Source organism: Mesoplodon densirostris, chromosome 3, assembly GCF_025265405.1.
Source record: "Mesoplodon densirostris isolate mMesDen1 chromosome 3, mMesDen1 primary haplotype, whole genome shotgun sequence".
NCBI classification, from domain to species: Eukaryota; Metazoa; Chordata; class Mammalia; order Artiodactyla; family Ziphiidae; genus Mesoplodon; species Mesoplodon densirostris.
The window spans coordinates 36,128,108-36,146,070 of NC_082663.1; the positions used below are offsets into that span (position 1 = coordinate 36,128,108).

General features: G+C 40.5%; 1 protein-coding gene across 1 annotated transcript in view; it reads left to right on the plus strand.

The window, feature by feature from the left end:
* The first annotated feature begins 10,338 nt into the window (after positions 1-10,338).
* Positions 10,339-17,963, plus strand: part of GHR (growth hormone receptor) — a 290,282-nt gene continuing 282,657 nt past the window's right edge. Inside the window, exon 1 of the mRNA XM_060091665.1 lies at positions 10,339-10,413. The gene's annotated coding sequence lies outside the window, so the exon portion shown is untranslated. The remainder of the gene's footprint in view (positions 10,414-17,963) is intronic.

Consider the following 17,963-nt stretch of genomic DNA (forward strand, 5'->3'; position numbering starts at 1 on the left):
AAGGGAGGCCTTATGGGGATTTTTAACATAACCATCATTCTCTGTGAGTCATTTTTGCTTGAATGGTTTTAAGACCTCTAAAGAAAATTGGGTTAATAACGATGCCAATTTTTTTCCTTTTTTTTTTTTTTTACATCTTTATTGGAGTGTAATTGCTTTACAATGTTGTGTTAGTTTCTGCTGTATAACAAAGCGAATCAGCTATATGTATACATATATCCCCATATCCCCTCCCTCCTGCGTCTCCCTCCCACCCTCCCTATCCCAACCCTCTAGGTGGTCACAAAGCTCCAAGCTGATCTCCCTGTGCTATGGAGCTGCTTCCCACTAGCTATCTATTTTACATTTGGTGGTGTATATATGTCAGTGCTACTCTCTCACCAAATTTTAATGTAAACAATTCTTATTGAAAGTAAAACTCTCTAATCTATTGCTTTGTGTTGTTAATGGAAGACAATTTTCAACCTTAGTCTGAGTCAAAGTAGTTGACTTAGTTTGGCTCTACTACCTGTTTCTTAAAACAAAGCAGTTGTATAATTTTCACCTTTATAAAAAATCATTGCTTTTTAAAAAATTACAGAAGTTGTCTTTGCTCACTGAAAAAAAATCTAAAAAATCAAAACTATATAAAGACTGAATTTGTGAAAGTTTTAAACTCACTAGAAAATTCAAACAGTACACAATACTATATGAAATACACAATACACAATACTATATGAAAAGAGTGAATATTCACCTTTCCCCACTTGCCCTTTCCCATATCCTGTCTCTAGGGGTAACCCAGATCTTTTGCTATGCATTTTTACAAAAGTTGGTTCATACTTTAGTTTTCTGCAACTATTTTTATTTAATAATAGATCACTAAAAGCAGCCCATATCAGTGAAGACTGGTCTATCTCATTCTTTGTATATTTGCATCCCACTCCATTGTATAAACTTTTGATTTAATTGATTATACTAAGGAGTATTTTGTCATCAAATTGTCTCTATTGCTATTAAATATGGAATAAATATCATTGTCCATATGTCTTTTTCGTCGGGTAGATGTTACTGTTGGACAATCCCAGAAGTAGAATCGATGGTTCAAAGGGTATGCAGAATTTAAATTTTTATATATGTTGCCAAATTGTCTTTTGAAAATATTACTAACCATACATTACCACCATTATATGGGAGTGTGCCTTTCCTTATGTACTTGCCATTCTACGTGTTATCTCTTTTTTTAATTTAATTTTTATTTTATATTGGGGTATAGTTGACTTACAATGTTTTGTTAGTTTCAGTTGTACAGAAAAGTGGTTAAGTTATACATATACATATATCCAATCTTTTTCAGATTCTTTTCCCATATAGGTTATTATAGAATATTGAGTAGAGTTCCCTGTGCTATACAGTAGGTCCTTACTGATTGTCTATTTTATCAATCTTTTTGATGTGCTAATTCCCCATTTGGAAATCACTGAAAACGTTATTACCTTCAGAGACAAATTTCCAAATATGGAAATGCGATTTTATTTATTCCAACATTCTAAGTTTGAGAAAGATTTGGATGCATATTTTATATACCAAAAACTAAGAGGTGGAATAAGTGGCTACACTAAGGAGAACTATGCATCAGCAGCTAAGAATCCTTTCTCCCATCTGCTGGTCCCCAAATTGATAAGAATTAAAACAGTGGTGGTGATCCCCAAGTTACTTTCAAGGTTTCAGTCTTTCCAACTTTTCAAGATTGAGTATAATGAGGTGAAATACCATAGGCTTTGAAGTCAGTTAGAACTGAGATCAAATCTCTACTCTTGTTCTGAGTAAGTGAATGAATGCTCTCTTGGTTGAGTTTCCTCAAATGAAAAGTGGTGGTATTTGGGCTTATCTCAAGGCAGAATTAACTATGTAAGGTAATAAATAATAGCCTGTGATGAGCAAATGGATAAATATGACCATGTAAAAATTAAATGTCTTTTCATAGAAACAATATACCATTTTACCAAAACAATATACCAAAGTCAAAAGATAAACAATATAGAATCATTTTTAAATTGCCTTCATTCATATAATTTAGCAAAACTTTGTGAGTTTATAAGTATATACCTCTAAAAGTTGAATTTCTGGGTAAAAGAATACATGTATTTAAAACTTTATCAACATGCCAAATGATCCTGAAAATCGATTTTGCCTATTTACATTCTCAATAGACATTGAATAAGAATGTCGTTGTCCCCACACCCTAACTAATAGTGTATAATATTAACATGTTTTATCTTTTCCAGTATGATAGATTTAAAAAAAGTTTTTTATTGTTTTGATTTACACTTTTAGCAGTGAATAAATTTGAGCATCTTTTCATATGTTTATAATTATTTTAATTTTTCTATTTTTCTGTGAATTGTCTCTTCTTAATTATCTTTGAAATGTCTATTTTTCTATTGGGTAATTTGTCTATTTTTTAGAAATCAGTTTTTAAGAGCTCTTTATAGGTTAATTAAGTCTTTCTTCTGTCTTATCTGTTGCAAATAAATTTTCATTCTATATTCTTTTGTGTTCATTTTTTTTTACCATGGAAATATGTTATGTTTTAAAATTAAAATTCTAGAATATATGTAAACATATATTATGATGTATCTATATCTGTATATAATCAATTTCTTCTAATGCAAAATATACATTATCCATAATAAAGCCAGATAGGAAACATGTAACACCAAATTCCTGCCCACTGAGCGAAACTATGTTAACCCAATTTTATCTCACAGTGATCTGCAGCTCAATTTTGTATTTATATAGAGAGATTAATGAAAACGGGAATATAAGTGAACTTATACTTGGCACACAATCTCCTTCAAAATGTGGAATTCTTGGGGAAAACCATAAATTAAGCAACTACTTTGTTTTAAAAATTATAACCACTTAATTCATCCCTGTGAATGTGTAAATAGTTTCTCATAAATTAATTTGTGGCTCATCTTAAATAAATATTTGAATTTTGACAAGACCGTTCTACAAACGAAGCCTTAACCAAAAGAAGAGATTTTGACATTGAAATTGCATGCCCAGAAAGACAAATCTGGGGTACAGCAGTGTGAGAATACAGTGGGGAATTTTATCAGAGAAACTTTGATGACCTTGATTCATGCCACAAAAATTGGGCTGCTGATTCCACCAATCCTATTATGACCACTTTCAATAACTGAAAGTTACTAATGCTGTTTATTTCTGCAAACTTATTTCTGGAGAGTGCTCTAAAGGGGAAAAAAACAGGCTCTACGTTGCGTTTTGATGATTTTCATTTGGAATCAACACCCATCAGGCATCAGGTATGCAAATGTGGTTTAAAATGTTTATTAACTTTTTCGTGAGTTATAAACATAAGTGAAACAGTCGATGTATTTACGGTAAACCTAATAAACCTCCAGATAAGGCAGTAGTTAGGTCAATCTTTTATTTCAAGTAATCCCATGAAAGCCGAGAATTGTAAATAAATCTCAAATATCTTATTCATTTTGTTTTTTGTTTATCTGGATGGATTTTGCTCAAACCCTTGGACACATAGTTCCACAGATTTTTATGAACTATGAGTGCAATTACAATTTTAAATACCAGCATTCTCAAATCTAAGATATTACTAAATTAAAATAACTTTGAACCAAAACTTTCTGTGGTCACTATGAAATAAATACTTTATGTTCTTACAACTAAATTTTACCAATGGCTTTGAGTTAAAAAGGAGTTAAAGATGAGTGTGAGATTGCCTCTAATTTCTGGCAGCATTTTACCACTTTGGTATCTGCACATGAATTCTCAGAGGGAAAGAATACCCCTCAGTCTCGTTGTATACAACATCACTAATACATCATCCAGCCCACTATGTTGAGTCCCTGTACATGACCTTCAGGAACAATTTCTTGTATGTTTTGGTTTCAGAAGAAGATGCACTTCTAAGCAATTCTTGGCTTTCACCCTATGGAAAGTATACATCTTATAATGGATTATGTTTTCTTATTTCTTATGGTCACAAAGAAGCTCAGAGCCAAAACTGTGGCCCACTTCTAGCAAATGAACAGGATGTTATAATATGCATTTCAAGAGCTAACTATCCTTGCCTGTTATCTTAGTTTTATACCCTATTTTTCTTCCATTCCCATTTTTTCATTTGTTTTATTTATTCATCTTTATGGCTTATATATTTCTCCAGAAGGCACCTCAAATCCTCTTTTAGAAGATGGGGGCTAGGAAAATATTAAACAGATAGATATAAATAAGGCAAATAAATAATAAAATAGATAATAAGGCATATAGACAGAAAAAAACTATTATTATATATAAAAATTATATAATAAATTGATGAGAAGTAGTACCTCATCTCACATTGTACAATGGACATGTTTCTAGAATGTTGCTTGTGAATCAAATTATTTTAAAGTGAATTATACATTTAATCTACTAGAGGAGCTAGTAGAATGGCATTATGAAATGCCATTCAAGCATTTCATAAAGCACAGAATTTTAGTATATCATATGAATACTCAACTTCTGATATAGATGAGGTTTTTGTTATGCAGATTCAGGTTTTATGTTCCCTGATTTAAAAGAAAACTATTTACAAATGGAGTATAACCTTTAAAAGTTGTGAATCACTATGTTGTACACACAAAACATAATATTGTAAATCAACTATACCTCAATTAAGAAAAAAAGAAAACTAGAGTGTAAAACTGTAAAAGTCCTTGTTCTTTCATTCCCCCTACTCCCTCCCACTTTCTAAAATTTTTCACTCCCTAGAGGAAACCACAGTTAATAATTTAATGTAATTTTCCCATATAATTAAAAAAATTAATATATAATATATATAACAATATATATTATATAGAGAGAGAGATTGGGGGAAATTTTTAAAGTTTTCTGTGGTCTGCTGGTTTAAAAACAGAAGATAGACAAAATGGTTGGCGTGGATAACTGGAGAAGCTGCGGAGGAGTCCCAAGAACGGACTTGACCCAGAAAGGCTCTGGGTTCCCATCCAACTCCTATAACTATCTAATTGCATGATTTGGTCCAGTTGCTTTACTTCTTTAACCAGCTTCCTCACTGATAGAAGATAATCACACCTTCTTCATGGGACTGCTGTGAAGAAAAATTGACATAATTGCTGTGAATGTGCTTGGAATACTCTATAGTGTTAGGAAAACGTATGAGAAAAAAATTTATGAAGCAAATTTAATTTCAACAGACATTCTGATTTATTATTTGCCTACAACAGTTGAGACCTATTTGACTTAGCTCTCAAATTCTTTTATCCAAGATATTATGAGTTCCTCTGGTTAATACATCTCAGCCTTCACGTGGTTCAGCAAGTGCTGCAGAGGGCCAGTGACCTTGAGTAAAGTTCTGTTACCCTGCAAGCCCTCTCTCTCCTCAAGGAGTTCAGCAGTTCCTCCCCTCACCTGACCTTTCCTGGTTTCACTGAGTAGACAATGGGTGGTAGGCAGGTCTGTTCCTTTCGTATGCAAAGCGTTCAGTATTCTTCCTCTTGGGTTTTCATTATGCCCTGGAGAAGTCTGATTAGCAAACTAGATTGATAGTTTATTTAGTAGTTGGAAATACTCTGTGTGCCTAATTTCTAGAAAAATTGCTATGAAAAACTTTTTCATACCTGCTGAGATCCCTTTCTCATTCACATCTTTTTTTGCTTTTATAGTCCCACCTCTTTTAAAAATAAAGAGGATAGAAGGAAAGAACAAAGTAATATGTGAAGATAAAAAGTAGGAAAGGATTGAATGTGAAAGAAAAGAAGGGATGGAAATGCTCTGATCATGGTAAGGTTGCTAAATTCACTTCCTTGGAGTGTAGGCTGAGTGACAACAGATGGAAGTTGGATCAGAGCTGGGGGCTCCCACCACATCTACTGGACTTCAAGGCTTCTGCCATTTCCATTACTCCAGAACACCTAGTTGGAAGCTCATGGCCCTCCTCTATCTTGTGGTGACCATAATGGGATTGAATTTGATACTGTGAACAGCAATTTATGAAGGATTTTGATGAATTGGAGTGTATACTAAGGTGGAGGTCCAGCATGGTGTAGGGTCTGGAAACCTCATCACATGAGAAGTAGTGGGAAGACCTGCATGTGTTTGGCCTGGAGGAGAGGTAACTTACAGTGAGACATGTGGAAAGTGTGTCTCATGAAAAAAAAGCAAATTTAAATTTCTAATTTTTCCCTATGTGCTCTAGAGATAGAATCAGGTATAAATAATAGAATAGCAGATTCTGGCTAAAGTACTCTTAACAAATGGTACAGTCACAAAATGGAATTCGGTTCCCAACGAGGGAGCTAATGGGTTACTCATCAATATAATTATCCAGATAGAAGCTGGAGGACCATCTATCAGATGCTTTTTAAAAACAAGCTTTTGCATTTGGTGGGAGGATAGAGAAAATAATCTCAAATATTTTTTAAAAAATTTTTAATTTTTACACTTAAGTCATTTAAAGGGGAACATTCATTCACGAGTCTCTGTTGAGACCTATCTTGTTTGGCTCCTTTCCACCCACTGGCTGCACATGGATGGCATTGCCCAGGTCCTGAGCTTTTCTGGGGGTGGTTCTGAGTCCACTAGAGAGAGTCCAGGCAATCATATTCCTTTTAGTTTTTAAGAGCTCTGAATCAAAATACCTATTTTTTGAAATTCATAAAATAAATGGTGATTTTAAGCTTTAATTCTGGCTCTGGGACCTCCTCATAAGTCTTGGCTAAGAATTTCCAGATCATGAGTTTTTCCCCTGTTGCCTTTCAGTAGAGGAAAGAAAAGATAAATACATTCCTCAGCTGTTTTCTTCCCTTCATGATTCCCCTGCCATCTTCTCAACCAAGGCAATTGAGGGTGGGGGCTAGGGACAGGGGTGGGGAGAGTCAAGGGTGCTCTTCCAGGGTGTTCACAGCATCACATGCTCAACTCCACAATATGCCCTGAGTCCTGGGCAAGGAAAGAATTCCCAGCATTCTTCCACCTGTTACCTGGCTTTCCTGAAACCCTTATCCTACTATAGTTTCCTTTGAGCAGCACTTCAGTGATTTACCTATTTATTATGTTTATTATTGTTCACTGTCTCTCCCAAATAGAATGTAAGCCCCATGAGGGCAAGGTCTTTGTGAACATGCCATGTAAGTTTTGCTCCCTGAGGCATCTTAACGTTCATAGAACAAATCTGTCATGGTGCAGGCTCTTCAACATTTGTTGAAAGAACCTAGTGGATGGGAGTTCAGTGTTAGTTTTCAAAAATCCTTTAAAGTAGGTGTGCTTTATTTCTAGAATCTTACTAATTTTATCAGTAAATATTGTATTAGTTTGGATCCCCCAGGAAAACAGGACCAGTAGGAGTTTGAGAGACTACAACAGTAATCCAGGTGAAAGACGATGGTGGTTTGGACCAGATGTTAGGCATGGAGGGGTCAGGAAGTGACCCGATTTTGAATGTGGAGTGTGAGAAAATGTGGAGGATGGCAGTTCAGAGCTCTGTATAAAGATCTGGGTTTGAGATACAAATTTGGAAGTTCTACATTTTCATTCAATTTGGTTAAGCATTTATTGGGCATCGTACCATTTGCTGGGCACCAACGTAGACATTTTAGGTACAGATACTCAGAATATATAGTGCCTCCCTCAGAGGTCTCATAATTAATGGGAAAAGTAGACATATTAGTAAAAACTGAAATATTTAATACAAGTAGGTATAAAGACCCATGAGGATGCAGATACAGGGATAGTTCATTAATTAATTCCACCTTTGGGAAAAGCCAGGCACTAAACAATTGAGCTGGAATTTGAAGGTTAAGGAGAATTTCCCTATATGGTCAAAGTAGGATATTCCAGGCAGCGGGGAAGGAATGGGAAGTACATTTTCACATTTCATAAGGTAAATGTACTCTGGCATGCCTTAACCTGTAGCAAATTAGTTAATTCAGTACCTGATACAGTTTCCCTCATAATCTGGAAAATATAAAGAGGCAAATACTACTATAGACCTATACATGATCATACATGAGATCAGAGGATCTCTATTCATGGGGCTTAAAAAGGACTGCCTTTCATGTAAGTTGCAAATTTATGTCTGGTTCCATAATTTTTTATATTAACCAATGTTTTCTGTGCATGATGACCTTTCTCCCAAAGATGGAGCACTCAGCTTCCTTGTCTCACAGAATGAAGGCTCCAGATGAAGCCAGAAGAAGAAAGAAGGTAATCTTTCTTTGCTAAGCATGGCCCTGAAATCATCTCAGGGCATAAACGATAGAACTTAGAAAATATTCTGTGAGTCCCTCTGGCACCTGCTAGAAGATTCTCTAAGCTTGAGGGTGAGGGGGGCGGGTAAGAATGAGAAGGCACAGAAGGGATATAAAGAGAGAATCTGGCAGTGTCAGAGTCTGAAAGGCCGAATTGGAAGTTCATCTCAGAAGGAGTGGAGTCAGCATTCGGGGACTGCCTGGTCTCCACTCCTGCCAGTGCTGGCCTTTCAGCCAGCTTGGCAGTACTGACCACCCAGCAGGTGTTCTGCCTGCCTGTGCCCTAATCTCTCTCTATGTGGGCAATTCCCCTTTTAAAAACTCCAGACATTGGTAAGCACTCCTACTGCTCTAGCAAAGCATGGAACCCCAGAAATCAAGGGATTAGGGGTGGTTCTTAGGGAAAAGAAGCCTCATTGTATTTGAGTGGGATACAGCTAGAGCAGGACCAGTTCAAGATCAACACCCATCCTGCCTCCTGCCTCAGGATGGGACAGTGTGGTCCACACCCCTACTAGAATCTTTCCCCCTCCTTTCATTCTGGGTGTCTTTGCCTTGAACAGTTGGGCTGTTGAGCCCCAGCTGAACACCAGAAAAGACTCTAAGGAACAGAATTTTCCACTTCTTTGATTCCTTTAAAAAGATGGGTATCTTATGTGACATCTGCTGCCCGAAGTCTTTGGTACTATGCTCCTTCCCAAGTCTTGGCCTCCCTGTACTATTTTCCATGCCCTGGGGATTTTTTATTCTAGTGCTAAGAAGCTTGGTTTCTTTAAGTTGTTGCTTAAACATTTCTCTCTGGGTATACATTTGGCTTTGTGTCTGGGAACGCTGTAAAAAAATGTCATTTAGTAAGCCAAATCTGTTAAATAAATGACATTACAACTGGCTGTCAGTAATAAAGTAAATAGTGAAAAGATAGCCTGATGGGCTGCTCCGTCAGATCTCAGACAACCTGGAACTGGACTTTTGAACTTTCTACTTAGAAAAGCATGTGGCGACTGGGAGTTTGATGCTTTAACAAAATGACAGGCTTATGCAGAACGATACTGACATTCTGAAGCACTTTGACAGCTTCTTCTCTCACTTTCTTTTCCCTGCAGTGGAATGAGGTGGGCAGGCCCGTATTTGACAGATGTCCAGTGCAAGACATTTAAAAACCACGTTCCCTAGGTCACACACAAGTACAGTTCTCAGGCCGAGGTCTGTGTCCGGACACCCTGCTTCCCTGTGCTCCAGTTTCTGGACATACCCCAATTCTAACATGCCTCGTGTCCTTGGTAAATTACTTCATCTCTCTTGCCTCCTTTTTCTAACCTCTGAAGTAAGGTCCTTTAACTCTCTTTTCACCATGCCCCAGCGAGCAGGAGTTTGGAAATTGGTTGCAGGTGTAAAGAGGCAATGTTTGGTTTGCCAATTACGCTTTTCAAGCTGTCTTGTCCGTCCCCCCCCCCGCCCCCATTCCAGCAAAAAGCTAACCTTTCTGTAAAGCGTTCCCTTGAATTTGTTGACTGCATTTAGGTTCTTTTAGGTCCTGCCTTCTTTTTGGGAACAGGGGTGGGCGGAGAGGAAGGAAGTGTCCTGCAACTACCAATATTTTCCTCTAGGAGGAGCCGCGCAGCCCAGATGAGAGTGACACGCACCAACTCCAACTCCTCGCTGGGGAACGCTTCATCCCAGTTCCGCGGAGTGCTCGGTCCGAACTGCGCTCGGCCCCTCCCCAGCGGGTCTCGAACCAGCCGCCCTGAGCTCCCGCTTCCCCTCGCTGCGACAGCCCGGGTCCCGAAGGCGGCGGGCCGGGCGCGGCGTGACCCCTAGTGAACGGCGCCCGCCGGTTCTCACCCCTCCCCTCCCCTCCCATCCTCCCTTCCCGTTTCACCCCTCCCCTCCCCCTTCCCAAGCCTGACAGCCCGGGAGCTGCCAAGCAGGGCGCAGCCATGGGAAGAGGAGGCGGTCTAGGGAGCGGCGGCGGCGGCAGCAGCGGCGGCGGCTGCTGCAGCGGCGGCGGCGGCGGCTGCTGCTGCTGAGCCGAGGCAGCGGCGAGGACCCCGGGCTGGGGCCGCGCAGGCCGGAGGGCCCCGCGCCCTCGGCCCCAGCGCGGCCGCGAACCGCTCTCTCTCTCCGGAGGCGAGGCTCGGAGGTACTGGAAGGGAGCTCCGGAATCGGGCTCTTATTTTCCCCATGTGTCGGGGGGCCTGGGAGTGGAGCCTGGGACGCCAGTTGTTTATGAAAGTGGGGATCTGTCTTATGTATTTACACGGGTAATTTTTGTCCTGGTGACTTGGGGATTGGCACTGCTCCCCTCGTCTTCACCAAGAAGTTGTTTTCTGCTGGTGGGTAGTTGTAACCTGATCCACGCTCTGGACGTGTGCGTGTGTGTATGTGTAAGTGGGTGGGGGCGTCAGGGAGTTGGGGGTGACAGGCGAACCATCCCACGCTGGCGCCTGCTCCCACCCGCGTTTGCGGTGCCTGGAGGGGCTTCCTCCGAAGCCAGTTTTGTTAAAGTCTTAGAAGTTTTGCGACTGTTTCTGTTTGACATCATCAGCCAGCCGGGCTGGGGCAGGAACTGCTGAGGCTTCGCTGCGAAGCGGGGAGAGGTCCCTGGCTGCGCCGCGGGAGGAGAGGAGAGGTTGTTCGGCTGTGCGCCTCTACACGGCGCGCTCCTTCCCAAAGCGCAGCACCCTTGCGCTTTTCTGCGGACTGCAGCCGCGCATTGGCACCGGCGGAGCTGGGGTCAGTTAGAGTCACGGCCACCAGTCCCCATGAGCTGGGGTGGGTGGAGATCGTGGCAAGCCGAACTCCTCCAGCCCTGAACACACTCGTGGTTATGAAATCAACCAGGCTTAAAGTTTTGACAGAACTGCCCGAGGCAAGAGAGCCGCGCGGGTGAGTGGGGTCGCGACGGCTCTGGGGAGAAGACTCTGGCGGCGCGCAGAGGGTGCTGGGCAGGGTCACCCACTTGCAAGTGCACAGGGAAGTCTATGTTGGGGTGAGTGCTTTATATATGAGCCAGAGCGGGGGTTACGCCTGCTGGGGTCATGCTGTGGGAGTGGGTGGCCCGGTGCAGGGTCAGTGGGCTGAATGGGTGTACGTGCGCGCTGTGTGTGTGCGCGCGGTGTGTGTGCGCGCGTGTGTGCGCCTGGGGGGGCGTGTCGGAGCCTGAGCCAGTAGGGTGTGCAGGGGAGTTGGGGGCAGGAGGCCAGAGAGGTGCCGCCTGCCTGTTTGTGCTGCCAGGAGACCTTGGAAGGGACAGGGAAAGGTAACAGGAGGCCAGAGGGTTGGGAAGCCTCAGGAGTTTCTGTACAGGATTTAAGTACCACGGACTTTAAAATACTAATCCCTTTGCCTTCGAAAGGCTGGAGGTGGAGGTTTCTGGAGCTCTCAGGAGACCTGCATAGGAGGACGGAGGGTCTAGGAGACGTGTTAATGTGTGGGTCCAGAAGCCTGGAGATGTGGACCCAGGTTGGATCCGTGGATCTGAGATTCCCAGGGTACTGTTGTGCACAGCCTCTGGGGTGTTTAGACTCCCTGGTGTGTGTGCCTGGGAAGGCACTCATCTTTCCTCACCTGAGCAGGTGGTGTCATCTTGGAAGTCCTCCTCTCTGGAGTGCCAGGGTATAGACCTTGGAGGTCTATAGTATTGAAACATTTCCAGAAATTAAAATGCTGGATAGGAACGAAATAAAATGATTTAGTAGACAGAGTTGTTGGTTCCATCTTTTCTGTGATTGAGGATTCTTCTTCCTTTTGAGAAAAACAAAGCTCAGTGTTCCCAGATTAGATTTCAAGGGGTCTGGCCATTTGTGGTTTCCCTTCAGATGGACTTTAGATGGAGCTGAAAGGATGTGTTTTAAGCCCAGAGACCACTGGAAAACTTCATTCGTAGCTTAAGTATGTCCCATCTCTCATCTTCTTCCACCCTCGTAAACTTTTTGCTTCACATGAGTCTAAGGAAAGTTGGTGAGTCAACATTCAGCTTTTCTTTTGGAGTAAGTATATCACAGTGAAATTATAGCTTGGGTCTCCTGAATGGCATGGAAAACCAACACTTAATGGGCAGAGGTGTGAAATGAAAATCTATAAATGCATTGACAAAGCGACGACGCGAGTGCATTTTTTTCCAAACTGAGCATAACTTTGCCTTGCAAATATTTGTTCTAGGCAGAGTTTGGGGCTGTGTTTTTGATTGTTAGTTTTTAAACAGCAGACTTCGCATCATAAACCTCTTAAAAATGGATTCTAGATGACTTTTCTGTGCTATCTCTGGTGCCTGTGTTAACAGATGTTTACAGTGCTTAGTAACCTATGGAATTGTGTTGAGTATCTTGTTAGCTCAAGACAAAATGTTTATAGTGTAATGTAGTAAATGAGGCCTAGCTGCACTCTGCTTCTGCTAAGCGCATGAAGCACCCCAGCATGGGAACAAATCTTGAAGTTGGTCCAACTTGGCGAGCCTTTTTGGCTATCTGCTGGTAAGCGTTGTTAATGTAAAGATAAATCTGAGTGATACACTGAGAATGTGGCACAGCAAATTGTTTAGCTCAGAAAAAAGGCATGGGTTATATTTTTAAAATCTGCTAATCTTAAACTTCTCTGGTCATTCCACTGGTAAATTGCACAGTTCTGGAGATTTGGTTTACTTTCAGGGAAGAAATTTTTTAAAAGTATGTCAATAATGAAAATAACTTGTATTTTTTAGTGAGTTCACATGCGTCCATACAAACCATCACTTTTTCTTCCTAAAAAAGAAAACCCTGGGCTTCCCTGGTGGCGCAGTGGTTGGGAGTCCGCCTGCCGATGCAGGGGACACGGGTTCGTTCCCTGGTCCGGGAGGATCCCACATGCCACGGAGCGGCTGGGCCCGTGAGCCATGGCCACTGAGCCTGTGTGTCCGGAGCCTGTGCTCCGCAACGGGAGAGGCCACAACAGTGAGAGGCACGCATACCGCAAAATAAATAAATAAATAAATAAATAGATAGATAGATAGATAGATAGATAGATAGATAGAAAACCCTTTAATATCTGTGGTAGTGACAAATAATATGAGTATTCAAATCACGTAATCAATCATTTTCTGAATCTTGAATTGATAAGAACTGAAGTTTGGTAAGGCTGAAGTCAGACCTTTGCTAATTGGGTAAACAAGGCAACACAGGATGTCTTTTTGGCAAGTGAGTTTTTTCAACCCGGGACAATATAATGCAAACTGTATACTCAAAAACATGGTCGATTAGTACGATCACCGACTTTATAGGTAACTCCCTATTGGGGCAAGAACTTCCACTTCAGTAGCCCTCCATGTTAGTGGGCCAGCTTACCTCTCCTTGGAAATAATCAGATGGAAATCTTGCTTCCTCACTAGCCAGTCCATTCTAGGAGAGATTTATGTTTAGAAAATTCTGCCTGTACTGAATCAACACTTTCTTCTGCTCACTGGCCTAGTATTAAGTTGCTGGAAGCATACACAATGAATCTAATCTCTCTTCCCTTTAAGTGCTGTATTGGAAAACAAACAGTATGCTCCTTCTTCCTGAATTCTTTTTTGCCTGTTCTTGGAGCTGTTCCTCACCCACTGTGGGGTGCCACCCTTTTCTGCCCTGACCAGTATGCCTCGAGTCCACATTCTCTCCATCCCTCCTAGTGTACGTCATTGAAAACATAGATGTGAAATCCTTAGTCCTGGGCTTTCTGTATCTGTTAAGTCAGCTTAATATTCATGAGCTGTTTTAGCCATCTCATTACACTGTTCACTAATTTCAAACCTGTAAACAACTCATTCTTTTCAGATTATTAATCATCCACAGTCAAAACATTATGATAATAGTTTCAAAACATTTTTTCATGCCTGAACTCCCAGTAAATCTGTGGAAAGTATAATACTGTGCAGGTAAATAGAATTCTACATGCAGTGAAGACAGCTACCTAATTTCTTACTATCAAGGAATACCAAGCCCCAGAACAGCAGAAGTAGAATGTTCTGAAGACAAGCAAATTGCAGCTGCATGTTACAGACAGGTAAAGACTACATTGCGAGGTATTCTTTTCATGGACCTCATTGTGTCTGCTTCCATGAGCATGAGTCAGTACTAGCAATCAGCATTTATTGAAGGCTTGTTCTCTCCAAGTCCTAGACACTATGCCATCTGGCCCTAAATGAGGTGAAAGTACATCAGACAGAAACGCTTCTTCAGGCAACTGGGATTTAAGGTGTACATACAGGACATGAACTGAGTCAACAACCTCATCTTCCTCTGGAGGTAAATGCTTGCCAATGCCTCAGGGAAGTCTAGAGCAGGTATATCTGGCCATCAGCCCTAAGGGAGTTCCCTGATGCTCCTCACTTACCAAGTCCTCGCCTTGGAGTAAGGAAGCAAAGCTGGTATATACAGGACACACCGGGGAGAGGGTGTGCTTCAAAGGCAACCACTTTGGGACCTATCAGAGCTCAGTATGAGTTTGAGCTTTACCACCGACATGCAGATTAACTCCTCTGAGACTCACTTTTCTCCTCTGTGAGAATTCTAATGCCTACTGCCTGGGGCTGAGGCATTTCCACACAAAGTCCGTAGCATTTATGGCCTGTACTTCGCATTAGACACCTATCTGTTATGATTGATTTCTCTTTTGTGTATCCGTCTGAGGCTTCTTGACTAAATTATGAGCTTCCCAGCTGAGAATCTGACACAGATGAGAATCTTCTGTCTTCCTGCAGGAAATGTTTATGGTTGACATGATGACAATGTTGTTTACTTCAGCAAGTCTGGATGTGAAAGAAATGACCCTTTCTTCTTGGCAAAGAGAGAAAACCAACCTGTGATATAGACTGACATCTGGGCCTATCAGAAGGCCCTACTGTGTGCACAGACCTTCAGTCAGGACAAGGGGCCAATGAGAGTCTTGTGCTCTTAGATGAAATTGTCCGTGCTGTCCCCCTCGTGTGTGTGTGTGTGTGTGTGTGTTTGCAGTAAGAGTCGTCACTCATCCCCCCTTGCATATTACATTTGCTTCTTTGCTTTATTCTGTTCTCATATAAAGGGAGGAAATAATCAATGATAAAGTGCATTTTTTTAAAGTTCAGAAATCGATTTCACTACTCCCTGCCTCATATCCACCCTCCCCCCGCCAAAAAAAAAATTATAGTAGACCAACTGACAAGTATTTGGACATATAAGTTCTAAACCAAAGTTCAACTTTGATATAAGAAACCTGCAAGTTAGGATGACATCATGTGAAATAATAGTCAACTAGGGTGTCAGGAAACCTGGGTCCCCTCTAAGCTCTGCCTCCAACAGGCTTTGTCATTGTTGCAAACTACTGAATTTCTTGGGTTTCATATTTCTTACACATTAATAACAAATCAACAACCACAAAAAAAGAGGAGTAAACAAGATGACCTATTAGGATTCTTTTCAGGGCTATGTTTGAATCCGTCAAATTATTGAATTTCTCTCTTCGCTCAGCTCTTTTGAGGCTTTGCTTGAATGCGGGAACACCTATTTCATTCATTTTCAGTTTCATGGTCTTTTTACATATCTGTCTTTCTTGCTAGGCTGTGGGTTTTTCAAGAGCAGAAAATAAATTTTATTCATTTTTATATTTTTCCACTCTGCTGAATGCTGTAAACATAGCTGTTGCGGGAAGAGTGTTAGTTGAATTACTGTGGGCTGCTTTGGACAGTCAAGCTATAATTTATATCACTTATTTAACAATACACAACAATTTTGAATATAAGCATCAGGAAATAGTGTTTGCTTATTCTTTTCCCTTACCATTAATTTTTTTTAATCAATGAAGTAAAACAGATAATAATGTAATCACATCTGTGCTTCCAGCTCCCATTCTAAACAATAACAGCTCATCATGGTCTGATGCAGGAGGTCTTTCTGAAGTAGTTTCTTTTCTTTTGTTGTTGTTTTTGCTTTGAGCTAAAGAAAATTCCATGATGAGTACCAGACTCTTAAAAGAAGGATGACAAGAGAGGGTCATTGTTTAGTCTCAACTTCTTTGTTGGGTGTTTCTCACTACCTTTTAATATAGGTAAATTAAGCCTTAGGTCAGGCACAAATTTCACTTACTAATGATTCATAGGAAGGCAGTGATTTTTGTCAGAAATTGTTGGGCTGTGTGATTAGCATCTCAACTTACCTTCAAATATTCCATTCCAAAATCAGTAGATAATTTCTTCTACAGAGTCCTTGAAACTTCCAGATGTGTTTACTGCTCTGATTAGGGCTTGCGTCTTTTGTTATTGACTAGACTTCAGTCCGTTTTTTTTTAGAAGAATATCATTATAATCCCAGTGAATTATTCTTCTTATATTGTGAATTCGTTTAAACATAAACAAGTCTATTCCCCAGCTGGCTGGGCTTCTAAGTGGAAAGTGTATCCTAGGGAAAACACTCACTTCATGGAGATTTGGCGCCGGTGGTAAAAAGCACCCTGATAAATCCCTCAGTCAGCACTAGAACCAAAAGGGCTTTCAAATTGAACAGGTGCTTTGATGTATTTATCTGTGGTGGACAGCCTGCTATGGTAGACATTTGCTATAATAACTCCTTGATTGTATCCTCAGTTGTTTATCAAATGAAACATTTAAAGTAGTATATAATTAACAACCGTAAAAGAGGCATCCCTCTTTGTTCCTTTAGTATATTAGAAATATGATAGTCACTTGGTACAAAGAAAAGCTCTTTTTTTTTCTTGTTTAAAAAATGTACTTTATCATAGTAAGCATCACATCCATCTTTTTTATCTTTGAGTGGCCATATAAAAAAAAAAGGTAGAGTGAGACCATTACAAAACAGAGTCTTATATAGTTCTCTCCCCATGCTCATTAAAATAGAAGGTGCTACCATGATGCAGAAAATAGCTCATCTCAAGTTTGATGACGGCTGATGAGTCTTCAGTCAGACTGCCAATTTTGATTGCTGTCGGTCAGGAAATCAGCCTTTGTCCTTGGTCAGGATGATGGCATATGATCCTGCTTCACCCTTTCAGCTGCTTCTTTGGACATCTTCAAGCTATGTTATTGTTATCCCAGAAAACCTCAATTTGGTAAAGAAAAGTAAAGAAGAGCCTTGAAAAGCATATGTGAAGGAGAAATAAAAAGATTCCTAAAGACAAAACCTCTACAATGGCTTCTTCCCAAAGGAGTAGAAGAAAATACCAGAATCCCTGGACAAGATGATGATGACTGAAGAAAAGATACCATTTTTATACCTAGCAAGTCTGAAATATTAAAGAAAGAGCAGCAAAATGAAGAGGAAGGATTTCTTTCCTATCAGCAGTCAGTGTAGCATCTTATTTCCAATAGGGACATTGGCAAAACAGTACTCTGCTTGTCACAGAATAAACATTCAATAAATATTTTATTAATGACGTTGGTATGTAGTAAAACACAGAGAGAAATTGAATTGTTGACAAGAAGTATGTGGAGAGTTGGGGTCAAAGGGATGTGGATAGGATCGGGCGATAACTAGGATCTAAGTTCGTAATGCAAATTTGGTATATTTCTCCTTAGATTAATGATGGCACCCAAACCTGATGACCAACTTTCCAAAGTGGATCTTGTTCAGGGCCTTGGAAACATCTAGAAGTTTTTAATATTTGAAGCAAGCCAGAGACATTTTGAATTTTTCTGTAGGACTCAGTAGGACTGGGGAGACACATCCAGTTGGCCAGCTCAACATT